At 40.0% G+C, this 6,360-nt stretch overlaps 1 long non-coding RNA gene across 1 annotated transcript; it reads left to right on the top strand.

The window, feature by feature from the left end:
- The first annotated feature begins 1,803 nt into the window (after nt 1-1,803).
- LOC120860641 lies at nt 1,804-6,144 on the top strand. The gene is made up of 2 exons (XR_005720386.1): nt 1,804-1,923; nt 5,827-6,144. It is a non-coding gene; the product is annotated as an uncharacterized LOC120860641 (long non-coding RNA).
- Nucleotides 6,145-6,360: the final 216 nt, after the last annotated feature.

The following is a 6,360-nucleotide window of genomic DNA, read 5'->3' as shown; positions in this document are numbered from 1 at the left end:
TATAGTTTTTTAAATGGAATTACCTTGTTGCAAAATTTGTTTATGTTCATATTTTTTAAACAGTTATTTCTTTTTAGTTGATTGATCATTGCTTTCTAATTTTGGTTTGATTTGTCATACATCCACATGAATTAACCACAGGTGTACCTATGTCCTCTTGCTCTTGAATCTCCCTCCCACCTCACACCCATTCCACCTCTCTAGGTGATTACGGAGCCCCAGTTTGAGTTCCCTGAGTCCTACAGCAAATTCCCATTGGTTGTCTATTTACAAATGGTGTACCTGCATCCATGCTGGTCTCTCCACTCATCTCACCCTCTCCGTCTTGTCCCCACCCTTGTCCGTAAGTCTGTTCTCTACGTCTGCATCTCCATCGCTGCTATGGGAACAGACTCGTCAGTACCATCCTTCTAGATTCCATGTTTTTCTCTCTTTGACTGACTTCCCTGTTTAATACACTCTAGGTTCATCCCCCTCATTAGAACGGATTCAAATGTGTTCCTTCTTATGGCTGCATTCCATACAGGCTCTGATTGTTCCTTAGCCATGGTTTAAGGAGGGTCATGGAGCTCTTCTGCTCCATGTCAGTTTGGGCTTCCAGTCTGAGTGCTCACAACAGAGTTGCTTCTGGGTGAGCCCTCCGAGGTCTGTGAGCGCCGGGCTGCCCGCTCTTCTCTGGCGGCCCGCAGGGGGCGCCAAACGCCCCTCTGAGCCGTGGGCGCAGGACGCTTTGCCTTTAGACTCTGCTCGGTGAGCAGCTGGCTGGCGGGAGCTTTGTCTCAGGACCATCAGGGCTCAGGCTTCTGGATAACAGGGCTGCATCCAGGCTGAGAGGAGCAGGGTTGCCTCAGTGCCCACCAGCAGGGAGGTGCTGCAAGAGCAAAAAAATGAGGACGGAGTAGACTTTTCTGTGTCCAGCTGAGGGCTGACTGGAGGTTAGAGGTCTCAGAGGACTCAGGCGGGAAAGAGCTCCTTGTGCAAAACGGTGGGTTTTTAGTTAGATTTGTGTTAGATGATCTCGAGGATGACCACTGATGTTCTTCCGTGTAGGTGGCCGTTTTTCTGTCACTGTTTCTTGAGAAGACTGTCCTTTCCTCTTTGCTTCTTCCTGGTTTGATTTTCATGAACTGACCATGTACGTGTGGGTTCGTTCCTGGGCTCTCTATTCTCTCCTGGAGTCCATGTGTCTGTGTTCCTGCCAGTTCCTCACGGTGGTGGCCACTACAGCTCCGTGATGTACTTTGAAGTCGTATAGGAAGATGCCTCCAGCTGTGTTCTTCTTTCTCAGAGTCTTTTCGGCCGTTTAAGGTCCTGTTCAATATCAGCAGTCTAATATTAGAAATATTTCTATTTCTGTGAAAAAATGCCATCGAATATTACTTTGTGATTGCAGTCAGTGTATTTGTTGATGACTTTGGTTGGAATGGACCTTTTAATTCCTCATTGTTGCAGTGCGTGAGCGTGGAATAGTTTTCTGTGTATTTGTGTTTTCTTTGGTTTCTTTATCAGTGCTTTCTAGTTTTCTGACGACTGGTCTTTTATGTCCTTGATTACGTTTGTTGCTGGCTGTTTTATTGTTTTTGATGCAGTGATAAGTGGGATTTTCTTAATGTTTGTTTCTGCTTGTTATTAGTGTATAGAAACGCAAGTGATGATTTGTCTATTGATTGGGATCGTAAATGGTAATATTTTATTTGATTTTAAATTGATCCGAAATGATTCAGCTTTACTGAATGTAGTCTAACAACTTTTTGTGAAGTTATGTGGAAAACTTTTATTTGTAAAATCTGTTTCTCCTCCAATAGGTCATCCAGAGGACCCAAACCATGGTGGTTCCTAATAGACTTCCCACAGTACTTCTTCATTCCATGTGGACTCCTTCAAGGGCAGTGAGCATCACAGCTTCCCTTGAACTTTGTCTGGGTAAGTCTTGGCCTGTAGAAGAAAGTTTCCTGCCTGTCTACTCTACATTTCTTTTGTGGTATTGATATGGTTGTTTTCAAACATAGTTTCCTTTCCAGTCATTTAAAATGTACAGAAAACGCCTAGCAATGGGAAAAAGTCCTGGCATTTGCCACATCATCTAAAATACTCTATGTGTTTTATCCAAAATGGGTACCTTCTATAGAACCAGCACATAATCTCCAAAATCAGGAAATCATATCCACAGCCCCACTTCCACTTTTAGCAATTGTTCAAGTGTATGAATATATCTTTTTTCCATCCTCGTCCTTTTTTCTTTATTTAGAGTGTTACTGACATTTCCAGTTATTTGGATGGATTGAAAGCAGACATGGTGAATATAGGTTCTGGGTGGCCTTTTCTATATGGATTTTTTTTCACTGAAGTTGGGGTTTTAATGTTTATTTATGTTGTAACATGTATGAATCCTGCATTCTTTTTCCCCCCATAGCAATTAAAAATAAATAATATGCCATTTACCATTTAGATATTGGTAAGCATACAGTGTTGTAGCAGACAACCTTTACTTGTTTCGCAAACCAGTTTAATAATGTGCACCTTGTGCGTGCTTTGGAGAAACTCAGGAAACTGAGTCAGTGACTGAAATGGCCCAAGATATCACCTTAGATACCATCTTCACCTAAAAACAAAACAGGCACTTCCTGGTGGTCCAGTGGCTGAGACCGGACACTCCCAAAGAAGGAGGCTCAGGTCCATTCCCTGATCCGAGAACTAGATCTCCTATGCCACAACGAAGAGTTTGCATGCTGTAGCTAAATATCTGGCTTGCCTCAATGAAGGTCGACCTGGCGCAGCCAAATAAAAAAAAAAACAAATGTTAAAGAAATAAAACCAAAGGAAAGGAAGGGTATGGTTTTTGTACAGATTTACGGCTTAGCTTTCCCTATTGACAGAAAAGAAAAAGTTTCAAAAGACTGTGTCTCATCCTTCTATCTGGCATATAGAGAGGATTCCTTTGAAATGAGATTTCTCCGGTAAATGTGACTCACAGAAGAGCCGTCTTGAACTTGGGTTTCAGAGATGATCATGTGTCCTCAAAAAAAAAAAAAAAAGTTAATTGGGTCCAACGAATTCTCATGCTGAGGTGGTATATTTTGTGGTAGCATTTGCTCCCCTTCACTTTGGATGTATCCCCATTTGTTTTCACTGTCATCTACTGAAGACATCCTGACATTTGAAAGTTTTTAGTTATTACAAGTAGAGCTGTTGTGTATAATCGTGTGATACTTTTTGTCTGGACACGTTTTCAAAGCTGTTTAGTAAGTGCTAGACATATAGTATTCAGGTCACAGGTGAGCCTTGTTTAGCTGTGGAAAAATCCAGCTACGTTTCTCTGTGGCATGTGGGATCTTCCGGGGTGGGTGATCGAACTAGAGTGTCTTGCGTTGTCAGGCAGATTCTTTACCACTGAGCCACCAGAGAAGCTGTGCCCCCCTCTTTTGTTGAGTTTACTGGATCTAATAGGTGTGCAGTGCTACTTCACTGTTATTTTAGTTTGTAATTTCCTCATGATATGTGATTTTGAGTATTTTTGATAGGCTTATTTACCATCTTTATATTTTTGTAGGCCAGGTGTTTAGGTTTATACATTCTTAATGAGAATGTTCTAGATTTTTTGGTATAGTTGGAGTACAATCCTTTATCAGATATGTATTTTATAACTATATTTTTCTGTGGCTTGTGTTTAAGTTTTGTGAATAAGGTTTTTCACAGTTTAAATTTCTAATTTTTTAAAGTTGATGTTATATATGTTTTATATCCTCCTTTGGATAGACTTTAGTGTGTTGTTGTTGTTGTTAAATTTTATAAGCAAAACTGAGGTACTGTAGATACAGTTTTAAGCTAAGCTGAGGTAGCATAGATATAGTTTTGCCTTTTGTCTGTTGAGAAGTTTGAGTGAGTTTGGTGTAAACTGTAAAATTATGTCTACATTCATTTGACTGGATATAGCTTCCAATTATTTGTCTAACTGGTTTTGGAGATACCCCGGGAAGTCAGGTTTTCCAAGGGAAACTGAGGTCCACGAAACACGAACTCTCTTCGATCCGTCGGAATCACTTTCTGCTTTTTCTGACAGATTTGACTTGTTTGGATATCTCATACGAGTGGAATCACAGAACGTTTGTCCTTTTTTTGGTCTGGTTTATTTCACTTCATGTAATGACCATAAGGTTTGTCCACATTGTCGCATTGTCAGAATGACTGACTCTGAAGGGCCGAATCAGATTCCACTGTGTGTATACCACAGTTTGTTTATGGAATGGGCTGCCATGGACACTTAGATTACTTCCGTTTGTTTGCCAGTGTGAATCATGCTGTTGTGAGTATGACTGAAGAAGTATACGTGTTTTCAGCCCCCTTTCCCAAACCTTTTGGGTACATAGCGTGAATTGGAATTGAACTATGTATTTATTCCACGTGTTGGTTTTGCAGTCATTTCTGGAATGTCTTGCAGAGTGGCAGCACCATTTAATGTAATTTTTTGTACGGTGGAATACCGTTGAAGCTTCTGAATATACCCTGTGTTGCATATTCAGTCACCCACCAATAGACACTTGAATGAGTTCTACCTTTGAGCTATTGTGAATGTCACTATGAATATGTGTGTACCAGTTTTTGTTTGAATTATTAACAAATACATTACTATATATGAAAGAAGCCACAAGGACTTCCTGTACAGTTTAGGAAACTATTGAATATCTTATGATCATGTATAATGGAAGAGACTCTCAAAAGGAATATATGAAAAAGACACAGTAACCATGATAATTATCATGCCAACACTATGAGTTATCATAGCGCTACTCAACGTGCCTTTATACATGCCACTAAAATATTCACATCTGTAAGTATATTATTAAAAAATTACATAAAAAATCAAGAAATCAGACAGAGAATAAATACACTTCCTGTCATTGCTCATCATCACTTATACGCTAATACTACCTGTAACGCTCATTGTATTAGTGCTGGACTAGGCATTGACATTCTTGTAAACCAAGAGATTGTGAAGGTGTAAGGAAGTATAACTTATTGAATTCCTTAATGAAGGATTATAGAACTCTATGTCCATGAAGTGAATGAAAGTCCGTTTCATTGAGCCACATTCTTACTAGAGCGATGAGCTTGCACCCCACCCAACGTTAGTTCCCAATGAAATCCTGCAGTCCTCTGGCCTCCATGTCTGCTTCCTGCTATCGAGAAAGAACAGATGAGGAAGTCCTGATAAAACCGATGCTATTTTTCTTTTTCTGATTTGTATTTTATCGCAGGGCTTGGCAAAAAGAGGGCCTAACCTGTTTTTAGAGTTCCATCCCAAGGGTTCCTCTGGCATGTTACGTATGTTGAGAAACTGCTGATTATTTTCAACAAAAGACAATGATCTGCACTTCACTATCTGTTGCTTGAGCTGGAATAGCAGGCATCCTTTGAAGTGCAGTCCTTCATGCTGAAGTAGGCATCCCTGAAGCAATAGCTTCCCATGCATTGGTAATAATTTTTCAGTTATACCCATCATCACTGGAGGAACTGACTCATCCCAGTAATAACAAGAGTACCCAGTATAACAGTTCCTTGACTTACGAGTACTTCCTATGAGTACCCTTATGAGAACTTCTTCCAATGTTGTTTCTCCTCCTTTGGTCACGAACAGTAGAAGCTGACGGCAGCGGTCCTTGAAATGTATGTCGCTTCCCAGGTGGCACAGTCGGTAAATAATCTACCTACCAGCGCAGGAGGTGGAAGCGATGTGGGTTTGATCCCCGGTTCAGGAAGATAACAATTCATACACATGTTTTATGTGAACAAGTTTGATACTCATGAGTTTTTTTCTTCTGTATCCAGAAAAACAAATGCTCTTCAAGGACACTCAAAGAACCCTGATTTTGAAAATCAGATCTGTATTGTGAGCAGTGCTTAGATATCCATGAGTCGAAGCATAGGATTATGCCTATCATCCTCGTATTTCCCTCAGTGAAATATGTTGAGGAAAGCTCTTCATTCATGGTCTAGATTCACAAAGAAGCTAAATAGCATTCATCCTTTACATGGACAACTGTGAATTTAAATCTCCAGTGAATCCTGTGTGACAACCACACATACCAACATGAGTTATTAGTACTATATCAATATTTTTAGTCCTATTGTATTTCAACTAAAAAACTCAATACATAATTGTACATGAACTCAAGACATAAAATCAGTGCAAATACAAAATGTTCCATCCTCTGAGAAAGGGAGAACAAAATCTGTGCTTAGCCTATTGCATTTTTATGTATTAGATCCTTAAGGAGTTTATTCACCGCACCCAACGAATGATTCACAAATCTTCAGAGAAGAAAGGATCATTTCTCTTTCACAATGAGTAGTTCAACTCTT

Source organism: Oryx dammah, unplaced genomic scaffold (assembly GCF_014754425.2).
Source record: "Oryx dammah isolate SB20612 unplaced genomic scaffold, SCBI_Odam_1.1 HiC_scaffold_11150, whole genome shotgun sequence".
Classification (NCBI taxonomy): Eukaryota; Metazoa; Chordata; class Mammalia; order Artiodactyla; family Bovidae; genus Oryx; species Oryx dammah.
Note: the sequence above shows the minus strand (reverse complement) of the source record. Positions and strands in the feature narration are given on the sequence as shown.